Source organism: Talpa occidentalis, unplaced genomic scaffold, assembly GCF_014898055.3.
Source record: "Talpa occidentalis isolate TD23 unplaced genomic scaffold, MPIMG_talOcc4v2.1 talOcc4.2, whole genome shotgun sequence".
Taxonomy (NCBI): domain Eukaryota; kingdom Metazoa; phylum Chordata; class Mammalia; order Eulipotyphla; family Talpidae; genus Talpa; species Talpa occidentalis.
The window spans coordinates 136,868,876-136,883,241 of record NW_023602073.1 but is presented as its reverse complement, the minus strand read 5'-3'; the positions used below and the strand labels follow the sequence as shown (position 1 = coordinate 136,883,241).

At 41.8% G+C, this 14,366-nt stretch overlaps 1 protein-coding gene across 8 annotated transcripts in view; it reads left to right on the top strand.

Annotated features, from left to right (window-relative positions):
- The window catches only part of PLAGL1 (PLAG1 like zinc finger 1), a 100,470-nt gene that overhangs the window by 67,897 nt on the left and 18,207 nt on the right, over positions 1-14,366 (top strand). For 4 of the 8 annotated variants that reach the window (XM_054697900.1, XM_037520511.2, XM_037520516.2 and 1 more), the window contains exons 4-6: positions 4,563-4,636; positions 8,061-8,092; positions 12,502-12,574. The gene's annotated coding sequence lies outside the window, so the exon portion shown is untranslated. Of the gene's footprint in view, positions 1-4,562; positions 4,637-8,060; positions 8,093-12,077; positions 12,171-12,478; positions 12,575-14,366 lie in introns of those variants that run through there. The other 4 variants (XM_037520514.1, XM_037520513.1, XM_037520512.1 and 1 more) reach the window with 4 other exon arrangements.

The window sequence follows — 14,366 nt, the reverse complement described above, 5'->3', positions numbered from 1 at the left end:
AGGGCATCACTCAGCGTTACCCCTCTCATCATTACAAGTATTGCATCGAGAATAACGTGTCCAAGGAGTTTGGGTACAGTGACATAAAAAAAAAATCTCAGACTGACTGAGACCGTCCCTTGTGGGATTGCAGGATGGAAAAAGGGAGAGTGAGCAGAAGTTTATTTATGGAATGTCAGGGGGCCATTGATGCTCCACAGGCCCTCGACGCGCAGGGCTACCCTCAGTGCTGGTTTTCTCCCTCTGACCTTGGATGAACTAGCGAGCAGTATATTATGCTGGGGGATTGTGCTGGTTTGTCATGGTTAGCATTCTGGACTGTCACTGGAATGTAGGAAACGGATGAATTTGAATTGAACCATGAGGTGGTCTGCCGGGCCCTCTCCTCCTCTCAAGGAGACCTGTCGCTGTTTGTCTGGGCCTGGCCTGATGAAAGCAGTGGAGGGAAAGAGAGGTGGGCCTTTGATCTCTTTGTTACAGCTGCTCCCTGGGAACTTGCTGAAATCAATGCCCTGTTTTCCTGAAGGAATGAATGGCTCTGCCTAACTAGCTTTGTGAAGCCGTGGGGGAATTCACTGCCTCTGTTTATTGACAGCTGAAAAGGAGCACATGGGGTGGAATGGACCTTCTTGTGAAAACCAGGCACAGGGAAAATTAGACCTCAATTTAACACAGAGGAATTTGGAAATTCACCCCAAAGGAGACGGTGGTTTCTCATGCTTACATTAGAATTACTCGAGTTTGGGGCTAGTGTGTAATGAACAATGGAGGTTCTGTCACAACTATGTTATAAGTAGGAATATGGTATGCATAATAAATGATGTTAAGTAGAAGTTGATTCAACACCCTTCTTTTTTAAACAGAGAAGTAGAGAAAGACAAATATTAACCATGAGATAATCAGGTGATTCTTCTGTTTTTCTTTCAGCAGAAAAAAGGGATAAAATAAGCATTATTAATATAACCTAGTTTCTAGAATGTATCTTTCATCCACTGATGTTTCAAAACATCTTTGGATTTTGTAGCTGAATTTCACTCATGCTAGCTAGTCCCGCTGTTCTGGATTGTGTGTGTCATGTGGGACTATTATGATAACATGTTTATTTTTTTTTAAACTTGGAATATTATAGCTGGCAGTGTGTGTCAAACATAAATGAAACTGCCTAATAGGCCACTATGGCATTTGTAATTAGAATAGTTCATAAATCCTAAAATTACTGGCCTGGCTTTTTAGAACACCATAAGGAAAGACTTGAGTTTCCCAATGAAACATCAGCGTACCTTTTTTTACATCTCTCCTCACTTGCTTGATTTCCCAGGAAGAATTTATGGCTTCTTCCTTTGGCCCCCAGCCCTTTGTGCACACCTCTATTATAGCACTTAACACATTGCCCTGTAGCTCTTTGTTTAGGTGTATTCTTTTAGCTGGAAGTAAAGCAGCTGTGTCGTATTCATTTTTATATCTCCAAGCCTAGCAAAGCTCTTGGCTCGCTGCTAAATGAATGGGGATTGATAGCTCCCTGTACATTACTTTGAATGCAATTACTTATCCAGTCTTCTACTGCAAATTCTACATTTTAGGAAAACCTGATTGATCTATTATTACCTGATTGGTACTATTGCTTTGTAAAATATTTATCTTGTGGAGAAATATTTAACACTTTTTTTATTTGCCCAGTTTTGTGCTTCTGAACAATAGACATGAAAGGTATATGGCATTTTCCTTTTCAAATATAAACTCTCTCCTCTGAATTTTTCCTAAAAATCTCAGCATATTGTTGAGATAGTTTCAGCAAAATGAAAGTGTTTTTAATTTGAAATTTTGTAGATAGTCACTTGACTAGATTTTGTGATTGAGATGGACAGAGCTTCCATTTTACACAATTATGTCTTTGATGTTAAACAAAACATCCTTTGACAACTTCTTTCACCAGATTTACCACCACTGTGTCTTGAATCCCTTCTCAAGTGAAGTAAATGACCACCTTTACTGCTAAGAAGTGAGAAGTGTAAGGGAAATTCTCATGCTAAAAAATCTTGCACTGTGATTTCACAGGAACTTACCTAGGATAGGTTCAATTTCTGAGCCATTCTCAAGTTAAAATCTCTTTCTTTTTAAACCGAATTTTTATGTAGAGAATAGTTGTCAACATTCTTTGGAAAAATAACATTTTAAAATCATAATGAATTGCAACAATATGCATTTCTCTCCATGGACGGGGTTATGCTAAATGAAGTCAATCAGAGGGAGAAAGACAAATACTGGATGGTTTCACTTACATGTGAAATATGGAGAAACAAAGGGTCAGATAAACCCAAACTAGTAACAAACCCTGAAATGTGTTTGTAGAATTGAGGTTGCCAGAGGGGGAGGAGGAGGGTGGAGAGCAAAGTGTGGTGGGTGACCAGTGGATTGTGGTTGAAGGCTAGGGTGCCTGGGTGGCGGGTGTGTGTGGTGTGGTAACATATGCCTGGAGAGGTGTGATCCTGTACCTCCGAATCAAGTAAGGGATTGTAGAGCAATGTTACCTCAATAAAAATAAATTTTAAAATATCATAATGGAAATTTTTAGGAAATGGAGAGGAAGATAAGCAAGCACACAAGTATAGGAACTAGCTAATATTTTACTCTCCACATTGTCTTTATCACCAGGATGGCTCTGAAAGAATTCTGTTCGTATTTCTGTCTTGATTAGAGGTAGAGATGAAGTTGAAAACACAGGTCTACATCTTTGAGTTGTAGTAGGAATCTTGTAGAGAAATGGGTGGTCACATGGACCCTATAGATGTGGTAGAGTGACCAGCCTGTGATTCTGCGGAGATTAGAGATTTCTTGGGAAACAGAACATTGTCGTGGCCTTGATCATTGATAAACTCTCACCCCCATTAGTATTAACTTGTAGATAATAAAGCAGTAAGCACAGCACTTAGGCCCTCTCACTTGGCTGCTCAGTCCTCTGTGTTTCTGGAAGTAATTTCATGTGAAATCATACCAAAGTAGGGAGGGAAGGGGATGGAAGGAAAATACAAATCAAACCACAGTTTTCCACTAGATAGTTCAGCTTTCAGCCATGAGGCATGTCTTTGTCCTTATTGATAGAAAGAACTTCAACTGCCCAAGGAAGTGACTGTTAAAACTTGGGTTCTTGCTGTGCTTATAGAATCAAGTAAGTTCGCCGACATAATCCCCATCAAAGTGCCTTTTCTCTGAAGCCTGCCGTAATGGCTAGGAATAATTTCAAGTAATTTGAGAGTCAAATCCTCAAAATAGGCTTGGGGATCGACATATATTAGGTCTCTGTATTGTGTATGTGTGTGTTTATCTACACAAGCAAACTTCCTAGTAGAAAGATACCACATACCTCCCTTTCAGAGAGTTTCCTGTCCACCCAAACTGACCAAATACAGCAGCGCTAATAAAGTCTTATCTAGCAAGCGAGAGGAGACATCCTCCTTACGCACTAGACTGACTATAGTAAAGACTGCTCTGAAATGTAGAATGACTTAAAGTGACCCCTTCACTGGGCAGCTTACTGTCAACAAATTCTGCTCGCCAGGCTGCTCTACTTTTTGTTACAGCCTTATCTTTGGGAAAAAAAACCTTGGTGTTAAGTAAAGGTGTTTCTGTTTGGGGTTTGTCGTTGTTTTGTTGTTGTTGTTTTGTTGCCTTTTGGTGACCTTTCTTTGCTCCTTACAATCCTCCATCCTCCCTGTTTTTACCCTCAGAGGACTCAGGCATTTCCTTTTCCCAGAGGACTGTGTTCTTAGTTTACACGTTTAAGAGATTGTAGTTTCTGCCTGAGGCTGTGAGGGTTTTTTGAGTTGGGGTCACTGGGAAATAATTGCATTTACCTGAATGTTTCTTGCTTACTGGGCTCAGAATTAGGCGCTGTACTCAGAGGAACTCGTTAATCCTTGGAAGGCTCTTGGCTGCAGCTAGAATTGATCATTTCCATTTTACAGGAGAGAAAGCTCAGATATTCAACAATTGTGTGAGGTTTCTAAGTGGGGCTTCCAGGAGGCACCTGAATTTGAATGTTGGCATCCTGGCACCACAGCTCCTGCACCCACCAACTTCACTGTTCCCTTTCTTTAAAAAAAAATTATGCATGCAAGAACTGGGGTACAGGCCAGAGGTGTGGGGGGATGAGAGAATTCACCAGAGACAGAGTGGGGAACAGAACAGGTGGATCTACTGAAATCCACTGCTGAGGGGAACAGCGGGAGAGCCAGGAGAGGTCTGCTGCACCATGTGGGTTAGCTCCCTGGCCGGGGATCAAACTCGTGCTGCAGTGGCTGCTGATAGCTTGATAGTGCTAAGACTAAATTTAACCCCTGCACCACCGGGGAGGCCACCATTGTTGCTTTTCTAACACTCCATCTCCGTGAGAACATAAAGGCATGCCTCTGGAATGCCAGGATATGGTGCTGTGGCGTGCCGTGAGGGTTTGCATCCTGGCATTCCTGAACTCATGTTGTGTATATAAATGTCAACTCACGCAGTACCATTGTGGTTTTTCTCAGTGCCTTCTTGTTTTTAAAACTTGACTTTTTTCCCCTTAGGATTGTTCTCATGTCTGATGTGGCCTCTGTTTCATGTCACATCTAAAACGCCTCTGTGCCTCAAGCCTAGAAAGGTAAGTGTGTCTCTGCCGAAGCCTCTAACTTCTGCCCAGTGTGCTGTCTCTGGCCAGTGGGATCTGTGTTCTCGTCTTTCCTGTGTTAAAGCATACACCACAGCCCTGGCTTCTACCTGGGCGAGGGGCTTGTGTTCAGAGAACTCTTGCTGTTGGAGACTTTGCATTTGAAGAACTTCAGACCTTGAGGGAAAAGGCCCATTCTTCCCGCTTTAGAAAAATCACAAGAACGTGCTGCGCACTACCTTTGATATCTACTCTTATTTATTTAGAAATAAAGGGGTGTGCTGACTTGCTTCACAAAAACTGTGATTTTCCTCTCTTAACATTTTCAAAAGAAAAATAGCAGGGGAAAATTTGGAGTGTTAGCCTCCATTTAGAATCATATTTTAATATAACATATATTACGGTGTAGTATATGTCTCCAAGCCATGCTCCTGAAATAAAATGATTCTCACTTTTTATGGGTTCTGCCCAAACTTCCTTATGTTATGAAATAGGTATGCTCCTAAAGTCAGTGTCTGAGGGAATTTGTGGTCGGCAGAGCACCCCCATACTTATCAGAAGTTTTCATTATCATTCTCCACCATACATGTGGACATGATTTGTTTAAACTGCTTATTTCAAAATAGTAATTCCTAACTCCAGCCTTGTATTTCATAGCCAATGTTTCGGTTGTTTTCCCCATAATATATATGAACTCTCTGTTTAATCAAGTCCACTGTTGTCTTCACCTTCAAGTGACTCTCCCATCCCATGGTGTTCATGCTAACGGTGTTGTTTAACCATATCTCTTGGCCTCTGCATTTTTTGGTAAAATGCCCTTGACTGTTATATGCCATATTTTTTTTATTCCAATCTTCTTTTTAACTTTTTTTATATTCCATATAATACTTGAAATTTTTTCCCCTAAACTTCTCAGTAGATAAACCACTTCCTAATTTATTTTTCTCACGAGGCTACTCACAGTTGCCCCTGGTAGAAGGGCAAAGTGAAGAGTGCACTAGATGTGTATGTTTAAATTCAAATTCTCAAAATGGTGCTAGCTGAAACTAGTTCACTTCCCCCACCAATACAGTCGAAAGGAAAAATCTAGTGAAATCTAAATATGCCATAATCACATCTGTATATCATTTGTGATACCTAAAAGACCTATTCATGCCAGGCCCATTTGTAATAGTTTTCTCTTTTTAAATGTGACATGTTATAAAAGTACAAAAAATACTATTGCACTGCTTAAGAATTTATGTATCTTTCAAACACATAACATACAAAAACTTTGAAGCATGCAGGAAATAATAGAAATTTCCTTTACAAGCACATGTTAGGAAATGGAATTGTATCATAATGATCCAAATTAAAGAAAGATTACTGAAGTGAATCAATTTATATTTTCTGTTACATATCTAGACACACACATATATATATTGTATTCTGAAACAAGTTATTAATGTTTCTTAATTGTGAACTTACCCAGTGTAAAACCATTCTTGATACTTACTAATAACAGGTCATATCTACTTGATACATGTGCATGTATAGTATACATTCTCCTCACAGCTCTGCATGGTAGGTGGATATTGGCATAAAGAAAAATTGGGGAACTTGCCTAAGATTATAAACCTGGCAAGTGGCAAAAACCAGTGTTCAGGCCCAGCCCCATCTGACTTCAGACCCCCTCACTGTACCATACCGGCTTCCTTTGACTGGACCTACCAGAGTTCTGTCATTTGGTTAATGGTTTTTAACGAACTGTTGGAGCACAGCCTGGCACAAGGAGAGTATGCGTCTCACATACCAGAATAAGGACGAGCAAAACGCATTATCTGACCACTTTTAGGTAAGAAAAGTTCTTATCTAAGAAATGTTACTAAAATTCCTTTACTTCCTGACTCCTGGATAAATCAGAAGTTAAAATGAAGGCAGTTGGGGGAGGAAGGGACTTGGGTATCATAATCCAGGAGAGTGTCAAATATTATTAAAATTAGTAAATCATGTTTCCCTATCAATATGTTTAAAAATAATGCTGGAAGTTATATGCATTTTGTGCTATAACAAAGGGTACTTTATTTGGGGAATAAATTGATCCATGATGTGGCATTTACCAAGGTAATTTTTTCCCTTTTTTGGAGCACAGGAATTAAAAGTAATTCATAAAACAGACACACACAATCAGCATGTAAATTAGAACCACATTAAGATGATGGTTGCTTTATGTTACTTCCTTGTAGTGTTTCTCATCTACTCCGTATATTAACTCAGAGTCTGTTGAGTGTTATTTGTTCTGATTCTGGGAAGATCTAGAACTTTTCTGTGAAGTTACATTTATTTTTGTGTAGCATATGTGCTTTTGGTTTTTGTGGTCTTCCCACTGATCCCGCACCCCTTCCCACCCCCAGCAAAGGAATTGCTACTTTACTGATTTTAATGTGTGTAATGGATGAAGCCAGGAGCATAGTCTATGTCTGAGGATGCTTTCTATAACACAAACCTGAGCACATTGCTCTCATGATTAAAACCTCCTATGGTTCTGATTAATTAGGACTCTTGGTTGCAATTGACAGAAATTAATGAGACCATTGAATTCCCTACAGTCAAGTGACAGGAACATATTTGCATGTTAGAAGAACCATTCTAACAGCAGCATTGTGATTAGACTAAAGGGAAGTCAGTCTAAAAACAGACGGAGGAGTCAGGGTGGACCTCTGTCTCCAGTCTGTGGAAATGTCACATTATGCTGATCTAACTTGACATACACATGGACTGGTAGTAGGTTTTTAGGAAGCCCCATGAAAGCTGAATTTGGACCGATAGAGTGGCCTAGTCTTCCAGTCTCCAACATGCTATCTCCTTACCAACTCCACTCCACCCCGCCAAGTTTGTGGATACCATAGATTGGAAAGGACCCTCCCATGCATGGTTGTCATGTTCCGTGGCCATAGTAGCTATGGATTTCAGCAGGGCCTTCATAAGCCTCATGGAGGGAAGGTCTCAGCTATTTAGCCACAGAACTAAAATGAAACTTGCTTGGAAGACTTGACTGACCTCAAAGTCAGAGCCCCTTAGGCATTTCATTTCGTGCCAGAGACCTACGCTAACTTGCAGTATCTTTTGAATCAACAGATTCCTCATGTTGAGAATTTATTTCCTATCTCTTGAGGTGGGAGTCTCCTCTTTCACAGATACCTCTGTTTCCAGCACTGTCGTTTCCATCTCATGGAAACCAACAGCTCCAGTCCCTATCCCAGCAGGCTGGTCTGGGAGGCACTGCCAGGCTTGGGAAGCTGGGGCGTCAGGGCCTCAGGATTATCAGCTCTGGCCCTGCTTGTAGAGTAGGCTTCCATTTTTTTTCTCTTGGTTTCAAGTAATTCAGAGTTTAAGATAAAGGTCTTAAAGATAACTTTCTCTGCCTCTCCCTTTCTAGGTATTTGCATAGGAATCAGAGGCATTAATCTTGTGAGTAAACTTTTAACATCTGTGTGTGTTTCCTTCCTTCCTTCTCTATCTGCCTGGAGTTCTAAAAGCACAGGACTGCCACCAGGTCACCAGTGCCTTTAGAATCCAAGCATTCTCTCTGCAAAAAGGGGGTGGCCCTTTTTGAAAAGTAGTGTGGATTCATCCTAACTTAGAATGCAGCCTGTGGCATAGACACACGCTGGCCTGTGGTCCCTGCCTCTCTTGGAGGCACCTCACAAGTCTGAATCTCACACCACAATTTCAAATAATGCTTTTTCTTTCACACAAAGATCTTTGTTCACGTTTCAGTCTCCATTCTGCCAAACTAGAGGGACTTTGTTAGGTATCTCATGTATGGGGTGCACCTAGAATCTGGAGATTTCCCTGGGACCTGGTAGGTGAGGGTCTGGCCTCTGGCCTTTGGTGGTAGTAGTGATTTCTCAAAACTCTGCATTTCACTGCCCCAGGGTGACTCATGGCACCTGCAATCTTCTTGCCTATGGTCCCGCTCCCAGAGCAGATCCCCAGGGCAGCTGCCCTCACTGGGGCACAGGCTGCTTGGGGAACCAGAGCTGTACAAGTGCCCCATTGCTGAGCTGAGGGTCAACAGCTCTTTTTCCTTTGCAGATCAGGATGGGGGGAGGCGTGCCTTTCTCTTCCACCCTCTCCTTCAGTTCCCGGAGTTGGGCAAAATCTCACTGAGTGTGGATGTTAACAATGGCAGAGTGCTTCTGCAATGCTCTCGGCTAAAACACAGAATTACAAAGCCTGCCACCTGTTTTAAGTGAGTTAGGAAGGAAAACTATTGGGACGACAAAATAAAATCCCAGAATTGTCCTGGCTGATTTGGAGGCTGTACTGATCCTGCAGGCAAAACATCACCCAAACATTGGTAACTATGGAAACAAAGAGAAGGAAACATTTGAAAGACAATAAGCTCGCAGAATCTGTATAGCTTAGTCAGTGAGAAAAATCTAGTATGACTCCAGAGTTTCTGACTTGGGGGAAGCTGGGAAGTGACATGGTGAAGAGACTGACCTATTAATAACGCCGACTTTCAAATCACACACTCTGAATGCAAATTCTAGCTCAGCTGCTTGCTGGTTGTGTGACCACCGGCAAATTAGCCTCACTTCTCAGCCTTGGTCTCCCCATAAGAAAATAGGGTTAGTGCTTCCTACTCAATGGTTGTTTTGAGGGCCTAAAGTGATTAAAACAGCTGCGCTCCTCAGACTAGTCCCTCACCTAGCAGGTGGCATGGAAATCTCCAGGTCCTAAGACAAACTCCTTGGGCATGGCTGGAGGTGATAGAGGACATATCCAGATGTTGCTTATCCATAGTGGCACTGTTAGAGGAGTCAGTCAAGAGGGTGAGCTGCATGGGGCCCCAGCTTTAGGTAATCTTTGGGGGCACTGAGATACCCAAGCTAAGAGGTATAGGACATAGGGAAATGGATTTGTCTGGAGTTTGAAAGAAAATTCAGGGTTGAAGGCAGAGAATGGGGTGACTTCTGACATCAAGGGGTAGTTGAAGCCTTGGGTTGTAAATGATTTCCCCAGGGATAATGTGCGAAGGTACAAGGCCAGGTGCCAGGCCCACAAATCTGCAAACTCCAAACAACCCTTTTGCAACAAGCCCTCAGTGTCATCTTTAAAACAATTCAGTTTTGAGACAAATATGGACATTCAAGTTAGAGTCCCGCTTCAGGGTTATAATCTCACTGTGCACTGTGATCCACCTCACTGCAGTGAGCTTTAGTGGTCTGTAATCTACCAAATTGGTGGGCTCCTTTCCACCCAGAATTACAGCCCTTAGAAAATTAAAGAAAACTTCATTTGCGAGGCTTGCACATCTTCCATGTAGAGAAGCCTTTTGCTCAAACCAGTGCAGGGGTTGGGTCCCTTTCTTTCCCACTCAAATCATCAGCAAAAGTCAGTTGAAAGACTTCGCTTACACAAAATCAGGAGTAACTAGAAGTGAATGAGCTGCAACTGGAGGGAAATGGCCTTTGTTCAGCTGAGGTTTCAGTGAATGCTCAGCAGGCAGCTAAACCAGTTCATTAACAGAGAAAAGGACGGTTCTGAAATGCTGCTCTCAGAAGCAAATACCCAGAAAAACATACGATGACAGCAAAAATGCATCCTAGAAATCATACACTCTAGATTCGTGAAACTTTCCTTTTTGTTGTCAGTGAAAAAACAGATCATTTCCCCCAAAGCATTTTCCTGTTTATTTAAAATAATTTACTGAAGCAAATCTGTTACTGCACCCCCCCTCAAAAAAAAAAAAAAAAAAAGATTTTTCTTGCTACTCTGGATCTATGAAACATCTATGTTTAGGAATGTTTAATGTTAGGGGCTCATTTTTTTTAATAAGGTCCTTTCCCCACAAATAATTGACATTAAAATCTTGTTCTCTGATTCTGAAATCTAAATGCTGACCTGAAAAGCAGTCTGCCAGTAGCACCCCGTCAAACTTAGATGTGCTATTCTTCCTGTCTCTCTCTGCTTTATTAAATTGTCGTACAGTGCACATGATTTTCTCCCCCGGGGCCATGCGTGCTTTCAGGCTCTGTGCTGCATTGTTAACTATTTAAACGTTAGGCTGGTGCTGAGATGGCAGGTGGGGAAGGCGGAGGGATTTGATCTCCTCCCTGCCAGAGTTCTCCTCTTTCACTAGTGCTGCTTACATTGAACAGCTTAAGAATAAGCTCCTGTGAGCCCTCGGAGGCCAAGGAGTATTGTTGAAATCAGAAAGGAATCGCTTTCTTTTGGTGATAATTTGAATATTTTGACAATGAAGCTCAGCTACTCCACTGCCTGGTTGCGTACTTCACATCATGTGTGTCCTTTCTAGTGAGGCAGAAGACAGCCCCCGCCTCTCCTGAATTCATAAATTGTGATTGTCCATTGGTGAGATGGGTAGGAGCAAAGGAAGAATCATCCAGAAGAATTTTATTCTGGCTTTCATGTTTTCTAAAAGCTCTTAAAAAAAAAAAAATTTGAAACAGAATTGGAGACTAGTTCATGAACCCACCATGCTAATTGTTGAATATTTTGAGAAGGTGGACTGTGATGATTTGTGAGTTGTTTATACATGCAAAGCAAGGAATACATTTAAAACAAATTTTCCCAATGATTCAGAGAACCTACTCTTATCCAGTTTTATTCTGAATTCTGATGGGTTATTTTTAAACATTAGTTGTTTAAAAATGGCCTTAATTTTTATGTTTTTAACTTAAAAAGATCTCATATAAAATAAATGGACATAGCCTCCCATTCACACACCCCCCTTTTAAAAAAAAATTAGGAGGAGAAAGCAGTCAACCAAGTGAATAAATCGCTTAGGTGAGATATAATTGGCTTTGTTTCATAATAGATTCACCTTTGGACTGGTTAAGAAAATCCTGAAAAGCTTTCCCCCTAAGAGGATTGACTGGTTTAGAATGGTCTTAGTTGGAAGAAGCCAAGTTTTATCATTAATTGGTGAACAAAGATACCGGTTTCCAAATGCTCACAGGGATCAGTGGTACAAAGCTGGCTGCAGACGGCTCCTGAAGACTTGGTCCAAATGTAATTCCCCGGTGATTATTAAAGGGGCCCCAGCGACTGCTGCAGTCATTATAGTTTGTACTGTGACCTAGGAGTCTATTTTTAAAAGATTTCCCTGGTAATTCTGGTGCATAGCCAGGTTTGGTAACCACTGATTTGTGTATTCAATTTGGAGATTCCAGACTTTTCACCCTGCAAATTTGATAATTCTATAGGTTTATGGAATGCTTTTGTTGAAAATGAATGCCCACTGGCTATTGCTGACTTTTTTCCATTCATAATTTGTTTCAGGTTCTGTTATTGCATAGATTTGCATACCTATATTGTAGTGCTCTAATACTGTTGGCTTAAAAAAATACCATTTCCTCTCAATGCTATTTTGAATATTTTATGTAAGCAATTTCATGTGTTTCTTTTTTTTTTCTACTTGCAGAAAGCAGGGGAAAACTTAAAGGTTTTTCTAATCCAGTTGCAAGTAGGACAAAGGATATGATATAAATACTTAAAGATCCTCTTGGACAAGAATGTATGAGATACTGAAAGTCTTTTAAGTTACAACATTATGACTTTTATCGCACCTTTTAAATATATCGGATTATCTAAGTGTTTAATACTTTTGTCAAATGACATATCTGAGACATTTTAAAATTATGGGTGGTGGGTCTGTTGAGGAAATATGTACAGGATTTTAAAGTTTAAAATCAATTTATTGTCCACTATAATGCATGAGAAAGCGCTAGGAGATGTCTACACATTGTGTGTATGCTCTTGAAGCAAAGCTCAATTAATGACATATTTTGGGGAGGGGTGTTTTTCTAGTTTCCTTTACTGAAGATATGTAAGATCTTTTCTTACAGATTTGAATCCTCAAGAACACTTCTGGGAGGACTCTGTGACCAGGAGCGCCTTGCAGCTGTTTCCTGTCACCGAGTAGGTACAAAAGTAATGGTAGCTCGTTAAAATTATTTTTGTCAGGGCATATTATTCATTACTGGAAACAGCAAAATTTAGTCAAGAATGCGGGAGGTCCAATGCTTTTAAAAAGTTCTTACAGAGAATAAACACGTTTCCCCTTCAAACTGCAAAATACCTCTGAACAGAGTTCTGTCACCTTTCTTTTTTGAAAGCGTCATCTGTCAGGTGAGGTAGTTAGCAGCTTCTCCTGTCCTCTGCTGTCCTCTGTCCACAGCCTCCGTAATACCTGCAGGCCTATAAGTTTTCTTGGATAACCCTGTCAGTTCAAGAGCTTCCAAGCTGCCCTAGCTGCTCTCCTGACCTATGTACATTGATGTGTAAAAGGTTGCCCTCCCCTTCGTGGGAGATGAGGCAAAGCCTGAGGAAGATGCTGATCACATATCTGTTGCCCTGGGCAATCCAGCGACTCCCTCTGAGGTGTTACTTGGAGATGTGGTAGTAAGAGCTACTTGTGAAGTCTGGCTACTTGTGAAGTATGCCGCTGGTGCTGGGAGGATGCAAGGTGTAAATGGAAAGACACTGTGCTTAACTAAGAACAACTGGGTTTGGTCCCTGGTCATCCTCGCTGATATGGTCAGTAGTGATATTCATGGACCCCCACACTCTGGGTGCTCACTGTGGTCCAGGCGTTTGGCTTAGCAAACTACATCCTCAGCAGGATCACATTAGCCAGCGCTTGTGGGTCAGGACCTTAAGTCCTCAGAGCCTCATTTTCCTCATCTCTTAAATGGGGATAGCAAAAAGCCTTTTACCGTCTCATAGGACTGTCGAATGGAAATTATTAGATAAGATGGCATGAGTGGGCTTTAGGAATTCCGGTGAAATATACTTTACAACTGTTATTTTGGTTTGCTTTGAAATATACCATTTTACTAAATCATGTTTTGATTTATTGACCAAGAAATTGCAATTCCTTCCAACGTGGCCAACAGATCTACTAGGCACCGAGAAAGGAAGGCACGGGCAGTTAATTAGGTGAGGGTGGGGGGGATCTTGACGCCATGTTGCCATGTGAGTGACAGTAGATGACTAGGCACAATAACCAGTCAGATCCTGGAATGTGTCTGCCCAGGATTCGGTGGGGCGGCTGTGGGCTGAACACAGGTAGGGGGTGGCTGGTGTACCAGGCAGTGTCTGTCTCCAGAGTTGCCCGGGACAAGTCCAGACAGGAAGGACAGCACAGTCATGGCACAAAAGGAAGGGAAGAAGGACCTGAGACATGGCTCTAGGCTGCTGGGAAGGAGCAGCAGGCGTGCTTGCTGTCAGCAAGGTGCCTGGCCTCCAGCACAGCAGCGCAGGGCGGACATGGGAGCCTGGCTGTGGATGGCTGTGGGACGGACCACACATGTGGATGGCAGGGCCGGCTACTGAGGGAGCGCACATTCCTCCCCACAGCACTGGGTGCGGTTGGGATGGTTTGTTAAGCAAACAAAGGACCTAAAGCCGAGAAAGGGGGAGAGAAAATACTTAAGGTGAAAAGTAGAGGAGGCCTCATTGGCTAGTGTTCCGCTGCTTTTCAGTTTTCTCCCCCACGTCCCCAGCTCTCTTGCTCCCTTTCAGAGAAGCCAGCGCAAAAAGCTGCCTGGTCTCTCCAGGGCACTTTTAAAAAGAAGACCTGATGCGCTCTTGCTCAGTTTAAATAGCAAAATTTTACAAAGCAAGGCCGTCTTCCGGGACCAGTGATAAATGTTTTTACTTTCCAAATTCAGTATTTCTAGATGGACAATTTGCTTCACATCACTTGAAC